This window comes from Callospermophilus lateralis, chromosome 19 (genome assembly GCF_048772815.1).
Source record: "Callospermophilus lateralis isolate mCalLat2 chromosome 19, mCalLat2.hap1, whole genome shotgun sequence".
NCBI classification, from domain to species: domain Eukaryota; kingdom Metazoa; phylum Chordata; class Mammalia; order Rodentia; family Sciuridae; genus Callospermophilus; species Callospermophilus lateralis.
In genome coordinates this window covers 20,505,574-20,521,827 of record NC_135323.1, presented here as the reverse complement: position 1 = coordinate 20,521,827, position 16,254 = coordinate 20,505,574, and the positions used below count along the sequence as shown (strand labels likewise).

Sequence of the window (16,254 nt, the reverse complement as noted above, 5' to 3'; positions counted from 1 at the left end):
TAAAGTAAGATTACTAGGTTTTAACTTTAATGTCTATAACTTTACAGTCACTTACCTCTTTTATTTAATTGGGTTCTGTGTTAGTACTGAAAGTTAATCTTATATACTGTCTGTTGGTAGATGATGACCTATTATCTCAAATAGCTCAGATTTTTATATTGAAAGTTGTACTTCTGTAAGGCATTAACAGAAAACAGAGTTTACAAGGAAAATACAAAATGAAATTAACCAGAGTAAAAACATTGAATTTGTATAATAACTGTGAACTAAGAAACATGATTTTTATTATCCCAAACATTTACTTTAAACCTTAGTTTGAATAACACCAGGTTGGTGGAATGTTATTTTAAACATTATATTTTAAAGACTCATATACTTGGAAAATATAAATTTTAAAATTAATTAATTAATTAATTTTAATCAGTATATATGAGAGCAGAATGCATTTTGATTCATTGTACACAATTGTAGCACAACTTTTTTTTTGCTTCAGAGATACTATGTATTTTGCATTATTATTGTAATCTTTCTGGGAAAATAACAATGTATCTTAAAAAATACTATTTGAAAAATCATGTACAGTTAAAACTTTAAATATTTTTCATAGTAATTTTAAGACAATAAAAGCAATGTTTTTACCACATAAATTATCATGTTATCTGCAATATTCTACATATTTTATAGTGACACAAATTTATACATACTGCTATTGGAAATAGGGAATATCCTATTGGTCACTTATAGTAGGTTGCAAATTTTATTTTTTATTTTTTTTATTTTTTTATTTATTTTTTTTAATTTTATTTTTTTATTGGTTATTCAAAACATTACAAAGATTGCAGAATCACATAGGTTGCGAATTTTAAAAGGAGAAGTTTTGAATTTGTGAAGGCAATATAAGGAAGAACTTTATTCAAATCTCATTGTCATCTCCCAATTTATCTTCCTTATTTATAGCAGTACAATTCACAATAGCTAAACTGTGAACCTAGATGCCCTTCAGTAGATGAATGGATAAAGAAAATGTGGTATAGATACACAATGGAATATTACTCCGCAATAAAAGAGAAAAAAAAACATGGTAAATGGATGGAGTTGGAGAATGTAATGCTAAGTGAAGTTAATCAATCCCCCCCCCAAATGCTGAATGTTTTCTCTGATATAAGGAAGCTGATTCATAGTGGGGTTGTGGGGGGAGCATGGGAAGATAAGACAAACTCTAGGTAGGGCAAAGGGGTAGGAGGGGAAGGGAGGGGGCACGGGGGTAGAAATGAGGGTGAAATGAGATGGACATCTTTATCCTAAGAACATGTACGAAGACACAAATTGTGTTAATATACTTTGTATACAACCAGAGATATGAAAAATTGTGCTTTATATGTGCTTAATATGACTTATAATGCATTCTGCTGTCATATATAACAAATTAGAATAAAAAATTTTTAAAATTATCTACATTATAAAAAAGAGTCAAGATGTTGGCTTTGTTCTATTTATTTCTTTGAGGGGTGGGAAGGAGGTTAAAAAAAAAAGTTTGTTATCTGCTTCAAAGAGCTTTTCCAAAGGAGGGGGGATTCATGTTCAATACACATCAATATGGATGAATACCATTCTCCTAGCTTTCATATCAATTTGAATTCAAGTGATTAATATGTGTAATATGCTTTCAGAAAACCAACGTATTCATATGGACACACAGTACTCCTTGTATTCTTGTTCACATATGAAAGGAACTGGCACTTTGACTTCAAAAACAAATTTTTTAAAAATCACAAATCCAACTTGTCTTTGATTTGGGTCTGAATTAATTAATAAGGATCTATTCAGCAATAATGGCCTCAAATATTTAAATATCCTCTGAAACTGCAATTCATTAAGGGACTGCTGACTCTTAAGAACTATGCCATTAGTAAGGGAATGAGGTCTGAATTCTCATTCTGGATGCCAAGTTCAAGGCAAAGTATCAATAATCTCCTCACTTTTACAATATCTATAAATAAAAGTGGATGGAGAGGATAAGATAAAACAATGATAAGTTAAAAAGTGCATACAGAACTCAGAAATACCTTTTCATTAAATTTGCCACTTTAGTTCAAAAAATGCTCATAAGAAAAATAACCACTTAAAGGAAAATATTAGTTACATTTTTGCTGTTTAGAACATTTTGAGAGAAAAAGAATGAATACTGATCAACTTTCCTGGCTAAAACTTAACCATTTGTCCTGAAATAGGTTATTTTTAAGTTGAACATCTATTTATGCTTTGAAAATTCAAAGCAGAAAGAAAAATCACAGAAAGCCAGTAACTTCATCAATACATCTACACAGATGTTTTCTTGTAGTTTTTGGTATCCAAAACCTTTTTTCCACACATTGCACAGATGCCCTTTTTGTAGGCACACCCCTGGCAGTAATGAGAACCTGGTTGGTTCACAGAACTTTTACAAATTCTGCAAGTGGGAACTTATTCTTTCCATATGAATCAAATCTTGCTTTTTTTGAAGTCAACGCTTTATTTTCATTCAGCTTTCTTCCACCACTTTCTGTGGTATTTCTTGCACCATCTTTCCACGTATCTGGAGTGATAACAGTACCAAGTTTCTTTTCACATTTTTCACACACCATCCTTCCATCTATGGTTCCCTCAGATGCAGAAGCAGCAGCAACTCAAAAACATCACACTACCGCTGGAGAAGCACAACTTTTCATTTCTCTGGTTGCACTTGATAGAGCACCACATGTGCAGTCATACATGTACCTAGGGTAATAATGTCCATCTCATTCCACAGTCTTTCCTGCATGAATATATTTACTATACCAAGAAGTCAATAATAGTACCAGAATTACACTGATTTTTTTAAATATTTTTTTTTGTTGTAGTTGGACACAATACCTTTATCTTATTTTTATTTATTTTTAAGTAGTGCTGAGGATCGAACCCAGTGCCTTGCACATGCTAGGCAAGTACTCTACTGCTGAGGCACAACCCCAGCCTCACACATGGATTTTTTATTTAAACCAAGTTAAGTTTTTAAAGAGAAATTTAGACTCTGTAACGTAGGATAATAATCTAAAATAACAGTTGCTGTTTAAACAGAGTTGTACAAGCCCTAATTCCTTTAAGATCAGTTTCTCTAAAGAATAAAACATTTAAGACTAGTTCCTCTAAAGAATAAAACTTAACAGACCATAAGAGATTATATTTGTAGACAAGATTTTTAAAAAAAATCCTTGTTATTTCAACATACAGATTAAACTTTGATCTATATCAGTACATTAATATTTGACCTTAGAGAAAAACCTTGAGTAGCTTTAACTGATGGTGCTACTTATATATAACCAATTTAGTTACACACACAATTTTTGAAATTTACCCTTCACAAACTCTTTTTTCAACTTACTTAGGCATTTTACAACTTTTTACTTTACCACACAAAGACTTTCTCATCCAGAAAATTTTCTTTTTCTTTTACTTTCCCTAGTTAAAATGTATTTCCATATCTGTAACCTTCTTTTATCTCATACCTGGTTGTTGACACCTCCCCCCCCCCATTTTTTCATTTTGAAACAATCTTAATGAAATTTCTGAATTTAAACAAATTACTCTAAATTATTAAGATAAAGTACTTTATGCTATTTACAGTACTCTAATTGAAACACAGCTAAAACCTTTTGGACATTTTGTATATAGAATTATATGTTAGAACTTTAACTCTTAATCACTTTGTTTTAGTGCAGACACAGACACAAGGCAATCTTAAACCTTTTTCCATTTACTCATTTATGAACACATATATAATGTTTAAATATATTATATGAATTTAAAAGGTCAAGAGTACATGATTTTATATTTATCAGTTAGCACTTTAACTTTGTAAATTAATCAGATGTCTCCTTAAAAAACACATTTATGAAGATTAATCCTATTAATGTTAAATCTCATTTATTTATTTCTTACTGTAAAAATCAAGATATCACAAGTGTACTTAATAGTACTAACCATCTCTTCCTTGTTGAAAAAAAATCCTAGAAGCAATGAATATTATATTCTAGTCATTTTATAAAAAACAATGCTCTATTAATTGATAACCCAGAAAAACTTGTGAGTTATTAATCTTTACTCCATTTGTTTACCTAATTAAATTGAACTTTTGAAATCATACAAACTAAAGGAATTTGGATCCATTTTTCTTTCAAATTTTAATTTATGAGCGCTTATTTATATATATACCAATTTTGATACCATGTACAACAATACAATACACAGGTCTGCATACATACAAAAGACAAACAAGAAACAAAGACCTTGTAGCTGTGTAAGTAGATCACCACTGAAATGCTACAGATGTTTATTGAAGCTATTAGATTTAGAGCTAACCCTTGCAAATTGGCCTCTGAAAAAAGAGTAAAAACCTCTATAGTTGAATAAAATAAGACTGATCAGAAAAATATGTTAATCTAGGCACACAGGATCAAAATGTGAATTCACCATAAAACCATGAGCTTCAAAATACAGAATTTTTAAAAATAAGAGTTAAAAAAAACATGACACAGCCACTAATAACTCTAGTAAAGGATCACACAGAACATCTTTATCAGATCAGAGTTTACTTTTTGGATCAGATTAGAGTGAGTTCGGATAGTAAAAGAATGAGAGCTCAGAAATACTTAGGTAAGGATTCTCAAGGTGAAGAAGACTTGACCATTTCATTTTCCTTCCCTCAGAGTGGTCAGATAGCCAGTAATAGTGGCTGGGATTTAAAAGGGGTTCTCCCTCTGGTTCCAAGTCCTGTAAGCTTGGCAGGCCTCTGCAATTTACATTTCAATGCAAGCCTTGGTGAGATAGGAATCTAGCAGAAGCCAAGGGAATCTGCTGTTTGAGATACACCTCATGCCTAGAGCATTTTAATCATTTTCTCTTTGTAAGATCAGTCTCTTAAGGTATGGTCCTGTAATTTGTTTCCTCTGGATACCAGTTTTATTTCTCAGATGGGCCAGGTTTGAATGTGATCTTTTAGTTGAATTTGAACAGGGGGATGGTGTTTAGCAATATTGGGCTGGGAGGTGTTCCTAGACTGTGGGGTCAATCCCAGAAAGTAAGGAATAATCAGGAGGCTTAAGGGGTGCAGAGACCAGGTCTGGGCTGGAATGTACTAAAAAAAATATGGTAGGAGATCTTAAAGGAGGCATGATGGTGAAGGCTTTTAACTTGGGGACTCCCATAATACTTGCTTTGGGAGTAGGTCCATGCTATTGTGGTAGAAGGGAAAGTCTTGCCCTAGTGTTGACCACAAAAGAAATTACCTGGCCATTCACCATGCCTGTAACTGAGGGCTTGAATGTATCATCTGAAGTGATAGTGGCAGTGGAGTTTGGGCCTCCTCATTCCAGTAAATCACTATATAGGGCTTGGGAAGTGGGGGAAATGGGTTGTACTGAGGGCAGGAGTGTACTTCCCTGGGGACAGTCCACCTCCCAGTATCCCCATTGTCTACAGTTGGGACAGGGCTTGGTGGGGGAGGCCTTGGGTTAGGGCAGGCTTTTGCCCAGTGTCTTGTGTGTCCACATCAGAAACAGGAGGTGTTTAGAGGGCCATGAGCAGCAGGAGTTTTTTATGGATGGCTGACGCCAGAAGTTAATATGTAGCTTCTGCCATGCGACCAGCGCTGGCTTCATGAAAGAAGGTTCAATTCATGAGTAAATGCTAGGGAGTTTTAAATTAAAGAGATAAAACTCTTATTACCTTTAATACCAGCTCCAAGATGGCTTCTCCTAGCTCCCGCCTCCAGCCACCTAATGCGGTAGTGAGGTTTACAGAAGAGACTAGCGAGAGAGAGAGAGAGAGAGAGAGAGAGAGAGAGAGAGAGAGAGAACATGCCAGAGAGTGGACTTTTATTGGGGAACAAAATATCCCAGGGAAAATCCCATCCAATGAAGGTTAAGGGGGGCAGAATCCCAAGGTCAGGGGCAATGATTGGGTCTTCGGGGCAGTGGCCAAACACACCTCTGCACAGACAAGCCCTCGGACCTGGGAAAGGGTGGGGAAAGCTCTAACACAGCTGTGTCTAAATGCCTCTTACCCAGCCAGGGAGGTAACTCAAATCACGTGCGAGGATGGCCTCCCACTGTAGCTTTAGGATGTTTTTCTTTCTCCTTTTGGTCTTGTCTTCCTGATTGTTAAAGACTTTGAAAGCAGCCTCTAAAAGTTGCTGCTGAGGAGTCTTGGGACTCTTTATTGTTTACAGATATCAGGTTCAGATATACCAATAAATGGAACATGGAGAAAGAAGTACTGGTGGGAGTATTGAGATCTAGGGTGGTATATTTGGTAATAGCCTCAGTAGTAAAACTTTCAGAAAATGAGCCTAATTTGTCCTCAATTTGGAACATATCTGTCAGACCATCCCTTTGGCCTCTTCCACTTTCTGGAGAGAGAACGTGTAATTCATTGGAAAAGTTTTAGATTGTGAAAGAGGAGGCAATGGTGAGGGGGAGGGGGAGCATGGGTGTGGGGTTTGAGGATGGGGTGGGAAGAGGGATTATAGGGCCCCTGGTGTCTGTAAAGAGGGTGTTTGCCCGCTATTTTGGGGGCAGTGAATGAGGAAGAATGTTGTAAGTCAGTGAAGATTAGTTGTGGAGCAGAGCAGGGCTGGCATAATGAGGGCTTTGAGTGAAGGTCAAAGAAAGCTTGGAGATAAGGAACTTCAGGCCATCTGTTGAGAGCCCCTTGGCCCCAGCAAACTTTCAGACTGCCAGCTGATGATTGGCTCACAGTGGCCCCAGCAACATCTAGCTGATTGGCTCCTCTGCGGTGATGCTCATTGGAGATGCTCATTGAGCTATTTCCCCGCCCTTTCAGACTGCCAGCTGATTATTGGCTCACAGCGGCCCCAACAACATCTAGCTGATTGGCTCCTCTGCGGTGATGCTCATTGGGCTGTTTCCCTGCCCTTTCAGGCCACGGAGCTGCTCATTGGGGGACTTTTTTGGCTCCGCCCACATGACCCAGCCAATCGGCCTCAAGAGCAGGAGGATTGTGGGAGTTGGGGAGGCTGGTGGTCGTGGGAGTGGCTTGTGGGAAGCCGGTGGTGGCAGTTGAGCTCTGAGGGTTTTTCCTGAGGAGCGGTTTTGTTTGGCGTGTGTGGTTCTAAAAATAAAGTTAGTTTCTTTTGACAAGTGGCTCCTGAATTGTGCCCAGCCAGACTGCGGCACCATCTGTCATTTTGTTGGAAGAAATTATCTAAATCTTGGAGAATTTGAAGGTCAAAGTTCCCAAATTTGGACCATTAACTTAGGGTAATTTATGTTGCGGCAAGGTCTGGGTACTCAGCCTAATAAGGCATTTGCTTTTGAGGTCAGATTGGAGGTAGAGGATTTTGAGGTTTTGAATGAAACAACATAGTGGGGAGTCCCGTAAGATGGACTGGTTAGTCCCCATGTTGGAGAGGTTTGACTAACGTCACCATCTAGATAAGGGACACCTCTCTCCCATCACTGTACATAGTTCCACTGGAGAATAAGAGGGCATCCTTTTCTACAATCTCAATGGTGGAGGATCCCTGGGGTCCAGATGAGCCAGAAGGCAAGGGTTGCAGTAAGGGTACCTCTGCAAGAGACCAGAAGGGATCCTACCTCTCTGAAAATGAGAAGACCAGTGTTGTTTGCAGGAACAAAATGGCAGAAAGTGTCCTCTGATCCAGAGGCCTTAGGTGCAGGGAAGAGGTCTAAGTACAGGGAGGGATTGGAGAAGTGAGGGATAGAAGGATAACACCTCCAACACCAATAAAGGGCCTGATATAGATCCTCGCTCCATCCATGTAGCAGTAAGGCAGCAAAAACCTAGCCCAAGAATGGGGTTGGATTTAGATCATGTACCAGCCACTGTTTAATCAAAATAGACTCTGGAGAGTGTGAAGGGTCTCCTTCTATAAAGCAGGAAGGAAAGAGGGGAATAGTCAGTCTGGGAATTCAGCAGTGACCACATGAGCCATGTCTGGGGGCTTTCCTGACCTCAGAGAACCATAGGAGTGCTGAATGATCGTGAAAGTGTTGGGAGGGATAAACAGAACCCCCAAAACACCCATACCTGGGTTTTGGCACCAAAATGAAATCCAGGGGTCACTTTCTAGGTCTAATTGGCCACTTAACATGACTTTGAGTGAAAGGCAAAGGGTGGGGAAGGGAGGTTTGTTGGAATAGGAAGGGATTAAAAAGAACCCCAGAAACTCCTATTCCTGGGTTTCAGAACCAAAATGAAAACAAAAATAACTAAAAAGTAGAGAGACCTGGATGGATAAGCCATGCTTTTTGTTAAGCAGAGGGGCCTGTGTCCAAGAGAGAAAATGACAAAGGGCTACAACAAGAGTCTGAGTTTTATAGGGTTTAGTAAAGCAAGGTCCTGGGATGAGTTGGTCAGGTACTGTGGGAAGGCTCATTTAGGGTGGGACAGGAGGGCAGGTAGGGAAATTCCCTGGGGCCAACTGTAGTGGGGACATCCAGTTCAGTCAGGTGGGGTCAGGTGTGAGTTCCTCTTGTGTTCTCCCCCATTTTCTCTTCCTGCCTTCCCTCTGGCTGAGGCCTTAACTTCTGAATGACAAAAGCTCCAATTTGCCACACTCCTCTCCCTACACACAGCGGTAGGAAGGCAGGCGGGGAAATAGCTGTAGGGAGAAGTGTCCTGGAATTTATTTTCCATATGCTTCAATTTTCGGCCAGCATTTTTCCTGCAATGAGCATGTAGTTTTCTGGGGAATGTGACACATCCTATCCACTGAGACCAGGAGGCAAATTGCTACTTGGAAAATAAAGCATACAGGGGTCAGCACTGTGGGCCAGTTTATAGAATTTTTCAATTCTGAAAAACCTAAGGTCCTCACCAGTGGCCACATCAAGTCCAAAGTTTATTTATGGAGCCACTGAGTTTATTCCTGGGGACCAGAAAACATCAGCATTCCAGCTGGAAAAGACTCCTTGCTGGGGCCCCATTTGCCCTGAGACTTTTGAATGGCTGGGGGGACCTGCAAAGGATTCTCTAATATGCCTCTAATGTTGGAGTAATGTTGGAGAGAGGGACAAGGTTTTCATCTGGTAAGGGCTCTGAAACCCTGAGCACTTTATCATCTCTCCATCTTCAATGCCAGTAGCAAACAGGAAGCCCCAGCTCTCTGGAAATAGAGTTATTAGTGGTCTTATAGTCCCTGAGGGGTCTATTACCCTTGTTGGCACTTTCCCAGAATCTAGTCTCCACTGTTAGAAATATCAAGGTGCCACAAGAAATCAAACACATCCTTGCAAGTGGGTGGGCAAGGCAGAATGGTGTGCAAACAAACTTGGCTAGTAAGTGCACCTGGGCGGGCAGTCTGCCTTCTATTTCTCCCTAACACGGGGTTGCCCCAGGCCCTGACAGGAGGAGCTCGGGCTATGATCTACACAATTAACTAACGTCAAAACTGGTGCAGGGTAAGGGAAGGGCTATACTTAAAAGGGCTACAATGGCCCTTACCTCCCAATGAAGGCTAAATACTATACTCCCCACCTCCTTGGGGGCAGAAGGATGGGAAGCAGGTCCTACCTGGCCCCAGGAGCCCTCTTCCCTCCTAGGGAGGACCCAGGCCACTCCACTCACTGCTTACTCGTCCTCCAAGTCCCGCTGCAGCTCCTCCCAGAGGCGGTCTGCGCTGTCTCATCGCAGCAGCCCAGGGGCGAAGGCGACCCAGAAGAGACAGAAGGCCCCCTGGGACTCAGCCACGGGTCCTTAGTGAAGCCACTTCCGCTGGGACGTCCTCACTGGGGTGTACTCAGCGCAGCACCCCCTCCCTCAGGCGAGAAGGCGACTCCAACAGTCAAGAGTTTGAGGCCAGCCATCAGCTAGCCAATCAGAGTCCGCGTGAGGACTGACCGTGCCCCAGTGCTCGCTAATTGGTTGGCGCTGGCCACGTGTTCTGCCTCCGGTGTTCTGGGGCGGGGCTTGGACCTCTGGCTCTGGCCTGGAGGCCAGGCGCTAAGCTGCACCTGCTATGAGCTGCTACGTGCCTCGCCTACACCTGCGGGTCCCTTTTCAAAACAAGCATCTTGTAGTCCTAGCTACCAAAGCCCTCCCCTGGGTCCTTGGTCACAGAAATTGTTGGGTGTGTGGGAGATCCCCCTTTCTCCAAGAACAGCATGAAATCCCTTACCTCTCCCCCTCCTTTCCAAAGGGTGCCAAGCCCCCTCCTTTTCAAAGGTTTCCTCCACCAATCCCCACAGGACACAGTGTCCGCTCGCTGTTCCTGAGTCACCCTGCCAATCAGCACCCCCAATGTCCCCTATGCAACCCTTCTTAAGCTGAAGCTTGTAAGCACATGCTCTCTCTCTGCCCTCCTCCTCTCTCTGCTCTCTTCATCTTTGCCCTCTTCCTCTTCTTTCTCTCCTCTCTCTCTTTCTCTCTCTGCCCTCCTCCTCTCCTCTCTCTGCTCTCTGCCTCTCCTTCGGGCAGCCCCCCAATAAAATCTCTTGGTTGAACCTCCGTCTTGGGTGAGTCTCTTGCCTTTCATTGGTGCCCTGACTCAGATGGGGCTCCCTTGTCTTTAAGCAGGACTCCCGTCCTGCCGGAGATCACCACCTGAGCGGAAACCAACCTACACCCATCTTCTCGATTGCTGCTTTGCTTCCACCATCAGCCTACGAATTGGTAAGTCCCCCTCTCCAGACTCCTAAACCCAATGAGGCACAGTAACAGGGAACTGGCCACTGATATCCAGCAGCCCCTGTGGTGTCTCGCGTGGAGGAATACACCCCACCCAGACCTTCACGGTTGCAGTACTCCTCTTGGAGTCTTCCCCTTGTAACAGGCCTCAGCCAGCTTGAGAACTGGCAAGCTCCTTCCCCTCCTCGAGCATGGGTCTCCTCTTTTCCCCTCTAGGTCGGAAACCCTGGTGCCAGGTGACCCATAGCTCCCAGGGCCCTCTAGGAGGGCACCTCACCAGAGGGTTTTTGGTGACGACCCTATCCTCAGCCTGAGGTCTTATTCTGATATTTGGGACGCCTCTCCAGTCAACCTATCTTACCCTTAGCCCCATGGGGGGGCACCTCCTCCCTGCCAGCTGACTCCCCTCTCAAATGTCTCCTGGACAATTTGGACACCCTCTGCCCAACCCCAGAGATCAAACCCAAGAAATTGATAAAATTCTCTACTCAGGATTGGCCCAATTATCCCTTAGATAACCAAAATCATTGGCCCCCTTATGGGTCATTAGGTGGGGGATTTTACAGGATCTCTACAATTATTATGTGTGATCAAAAAAATGAGCAGAGATTTTTATATATTCAGGCTTTCTTCCTCCTTTGCTCAAATATGACTCTCTGTACCTCTTGCAATCCAAAGCATGTCCTCTTGGCTTATAAACCCTTCTCTCTTTCTGCCTCCTCATCCACAGATCCAGCCAACAGCCACCACCATATCTTGCCCAAGCCCCTCCCCCCACTCTCCTCTTGCTCATCTGTGCCAGTCCCCACTTCTGCTCCTCCTTCTTTGGGCCCTACCCCATTTTCTCCTTCAGTCCTTCTTCACCTGTTCCCCTGTCCAGCCACACCCTATTTCAATTATGGCTCCTTTGAGAGAGATTGCTGGGGCAGAAGGGATTGTTAGGTCTGTGTGCCCTTCTCCATAGCAGACCTTTCACAGATTGAAAAACGCTTGGGTTCCTACACCACCAACTCTGCCTCATACATAAAGGAGTTTTAGTACTTACTCCAAGCCTTACTTTTCATGACATTTACAAGGTCCTGGCCAAAACCCTTCTCCCAGAGGAACACAGGCAGGTCTGGGAACAAGCCCATAATTATGCTGATGAGATCTATCTAACCACCCTGGCCCGAGGCATGATTAGTCTTGAGGGACCAATTTTCTACCTGCCTAGTTCTCAGACAGGGGTCTTGGAAGGCGGTGAACTTTGAAAAACTCCAAGAAATCATTCAGGACAAAAAATGAGAACCCTTCCACCTTCCTAGATAGACTGACTAAGGCTCTCCAGCAATACACTAATTTAGACCCTGAGACCCCCAGTGGAAGACAGCTCCTAATGACCTACTTCTTTTCCCAGATCTACCCCAGCATTCAGGCAAAACTGACCCTTGACTCCTCAGACTGAAGTCCTGGCCACAGGCTTTAAGGTGTACCACAACCAGGAAGAGCAGACCAGAAAGCAAAAAAACCAGTTGCTGGCACAGACTCTACGGGGACCTACCCCATGGGCCCCTTTGTTTCTGGGCCCTGGCAGTACCCCCCCAAAGATGGCCCCTAGGCCCTGTTTAAAAAGTGTGGGACAGAGGGACCCTGGGCATGAGAGTGTCTGAATCCCAGGCCACCTATGCGTCCATGCCCTAAATGCCAATTAAGGGGTCACTGGGCCATGGACTGCCCCGGCCCCCAAAAGGGAGCCGAATCCGGATTCGCCCCAAGCCCAGATCTGGATCTTTTGGGGCTGGCAACAGATGACTGAAGGGACCTTAGGACTCCCTCCCTGATGACCACCATCACCTTTCAGGAGCCCAGGGTCACTATTATGGTGGATGGATGCCTGGTTAACTTCCTTTTAGACACAGGGGCCACTTATTCAGTCTTGAGGGAGTTTTGGGGACCTACTGTTCCATCCTTTCCCCCCATTGTCAAGGTGGGGGGACAAACAATCCTTCCCCTTAAAACCCCCATGCTTTCTTGTAGGTTTTACCACCATCTTTTCTCCCACCAGTTTTTGGTATTGTCCCAATGTCCCATTCCCCTGTTGGGAACGGACATCTTAGCCAAATTCCTTGCCTCCATCACATTCCATCCCAGCCTTTCTTTATACTCACCCTTGCAGAAGCAACCCACATGTCCACAGGCTCCCCTCCTTCTCTCCCTCCAGAAGTAAACCCTCAAGTTTGAGACACTTCCACCCCCTCTCTGGCTCACTGTGTCCTGTCAGAATTCATCTTAAGCACCCTCAGCATTTCCCTTGTCAACTTCAATACCCCCTTCCAACTAGCAGTCTTCAGGGCCTACAGCCCATTATTAAGGACCCATGGCACAAGAGCTTAATAAGACCTACCCCCTTCCCTTACAATACTCCAATTTGGCCATAAAGAAACCTAATGGACAGTACCGCCTTGTACAAGACCTATGAATCATTAACGAGGCAGTTGGAGCCTTTCACCCTCTGGTGCCAACCCCCTACACCATCTTCTCTCCTATTCCTTACTCTTCTTCCTTTCTTCTCAGTCATTGACCTGAAGGATACTTTCTTCACCATTCCCCTTTCTCAGGATTTCCAGGAGCCGACTGGCAATTGGATTTCACACACATGCCCAGGGTCAAGAATCACATGGGATGACTCCTTCACCCTGCATCCTTCCAAAATATCTCAGTCATCCCCTTCTTAGTTTTATCAAAACACAGATTTGGAAACACCAGGAAACTCTATTACCTGATCCCTCCACGTCATGCGTCTCTTTCCCCTTAACCCCAAGCAAACTGACTTCATGGATTCACATTTCCAGGCTGAAAGCGGCCCCACCTCTAACCAAGAGAGCCCAGACTGACCGTCCACCATCCTCCTCCCACAAATACTCCTGAGAATCCTTTAAAGCTCCACATCTCATGCCTGCGGGTTCCTTCCCCCCTTCCCGAGGAGGACCCTTCTCAACCCCGAGAAACTCTCACAACAACATGCCTCACTCTAGCTCCACCCTTCTCTTTGCCACCCTCCTGGCATCCACTTCCCTCATACCTACTCTGTCTGCTTCCTCAGACATCCCAGATTGCCCCAATAATGGGGATTTTCTTGTTTTGTGCCTTTCTACCAAGTATCATAAATTCCTATAGAATCAACTAGGCAAAATATCTAATCAGACCTTTAACCAGCTTCTCCTCAGGGATTTCCAGCTACTGGTTACCTCAAAGGACATCTGTCCCTTACGTGAAGGCCTCACCCCCCATGGCTGACGGAACCTCACCATCATGGATGTGGAGCTACAAAACAGAAACATGACTGCGGGAACTTCACTAGCCTGTTACCCAGCATGTCTGGGCCCACTCACTCTCGTGTTCCTCCTCCTGACCACTGGTCTTTTCTCAGCCAGTCCCTCTCACTGGATCTCTGGCCAGAAGCTAATGTGGTATCTCCTCTTCCCTCTTCTTCTCCTTGCCTCCGGGTATCTTGGGTGTTTTTAGGCTCACATGTGGCACACCTGGATCGTGGAGTTCGCGGAGGCCCTCCAACAGGATAGCTGGCGGACTCCCCCCATTTGCAGGGACAAGGATTGGATTGAGACTATCCATGTCCTATGGCTTCAAGGAACTTTCATTGATTTTGGCCCCAAGGAAATTCACATCTTCAGCACTCTGGCCTTTACAGCTACGCTTCTCTTGTCCCCACACCCTGACCATTCCTCCCTTCCTTCACACTCTTCGTCCCTCTCCAGCAGGAAGAAGCCAGACGATTTCGTTGCCCTGCTCCCAACACAAAAACAAAAAGGGAGGAATGTTGGGTGTGTGGGAAATTCCCCCTTCTCCAAGAATATCATGGAATCCATTACCTCTCCCCCTCCTCTCCAAAGGGTGCCAAGCCAAGAGCACCAAATTCAAATGTTTCCTCCACCAATCCCCACAGGACACAGTGTCCGCTCACTGTTCCTGAGTCACCCTGCCAATCAGCACCCACCTCGTCCCCTATGCAAAGCTTCTGAAGCCAAAGCTTGTAAGCACATGCTCTCTCTCTCTCTTTCTGTCTGCCCTCGTCTTTTCTCTGCTCTCTTCCTCTTTGCCCTCTTCCTCTTCTTTCTCTTCTCTCTTTCTCTCTCCCTCCCTCCCTCCCTCCCTCCCTCCCTCCCTCCCCTCCTCCACTCCTCTCTCTGCTCTCTGCCTCTCCTTTGGGCAGCCCCCCCAACAAAATCTCTTGGTTGAATCTCCATCTCAGGTGAGTCACTTGTCTTTCAAAAATCACATTCCCAGAATTCAGCCCCTGACCCAAAATGTCCCATGGGCCCCGTGGTGGGTGAAGCAAGACAGTGACATTTCTTGGGCATTTACCTGCTCTTTGGGCTGAACCCTGTGCATCGGGGCCCATCTCAGTGAGGTCCACCATCAGCCCCCGCTCCCCGGTCCCACCGTACACTGGCTGTCACGAGAAAGGCAATGCCTGGCAGAAGCTGCATTATAGGGAAGAGTCAGCTGGGCTACGTGGAGGTGGATGAGACTGGAGGCGGGGCTGAGGTTGGCAAGGGCCAGGGGAAATATCTGAACCAAGACCTGAGGTAAGCTTAGGAAAGGGTGTGGCTGCTGCGAGTCTTTCCCTTCCTCACTGCTTACCTCAGGTCCCTGCTCTGGAGCCAGCTGCGTGGGCTCTCTCTCGTCCAGTGAGGAGGTCCACGGAACAGGGTAGAGGACAGTGTGGCTGCAGAGTTGTTAAGACCTCTGGAGACCAAGCAGGAAGCACATCTGATTTTATTGCACAGTTACCATGCGTATATACTCAGGCAGTAGCTAGGTGGATTATAGGCAGCCACCAATGTAATTTCTGCTAACTGTCCTTGCAGCGACCAATCAAGGGCAGGCATGGAGGAAGCGCTGGGACTGCAACATGTGGCTTCAAGCCCGGGGCTGTGCCTACGGGGTAAGCGTCTGCCGCCCATGCACCTAGGAGTGGCCTGCCACTCAGTTTCCCTTAAGGTATGCCATGTACGCAGTACTCCATACACTCATCCCCACATTCTTTGTGCTCATTTCCTCTATTTTATCTATTCATTTAATTATTTTTGAGGCACAGAGGTTGAACCCAAGGCCTTCTACCACCGCAATACATCCCCAGCCCTTTTTGTTTTTATATTTTAAAATTTTTATTTTTAATTTTCTAAAAAAAATTATAGCTGTAGATGGACATCAGGCCTTTGTTTATTTTTATGTGGTGCTGAGGATAGAACCCAGTGCCCAACATGTGCTAGGCAAGCACTGTGCCACTGAGCCACTGTGTCCCTGCCCTTTGTTCTTGATTTTGATTCAGAGTCTCCCTGTGTCATCCAGAATGGCTGGGAACATACCATTACCTTACCTGGGCCTCCCAGGTTACTGGAATGACAGTCATGTGGTGCCATGCCTGGCCCACTTTAGTCTTAATCCTTATTGTTGTCTGGAAGACTAAATAGTTTTGTTATCTTGTCACCAGCCTCCCCACTCTTCAGACTCAACTTCCCTCAGCCTCTCTATTCTATTTTAGAATAGAGTCCACCTCAGGGCAGAGGT

At 44.3% G+C, this 16,254-nt stretch overlaps 2 pseudogenes; both read right to left on the bottom strand.

Moving 5' to 3' along the window:
• The window catches only part of LOC143385449 (SAGA-associated factor 29-like), a 77,362-nt pseudogene that overhangs the window by 17,483 nt on the left and 43,625 nt on the right, over positions 1-16,254 (bottom strand).
• LOC143385251 (cysteine-rich PDZ-binding protein pseudogene) lies at positions 2,300-2,624 on the bottom strand (annotated as a pseudogene).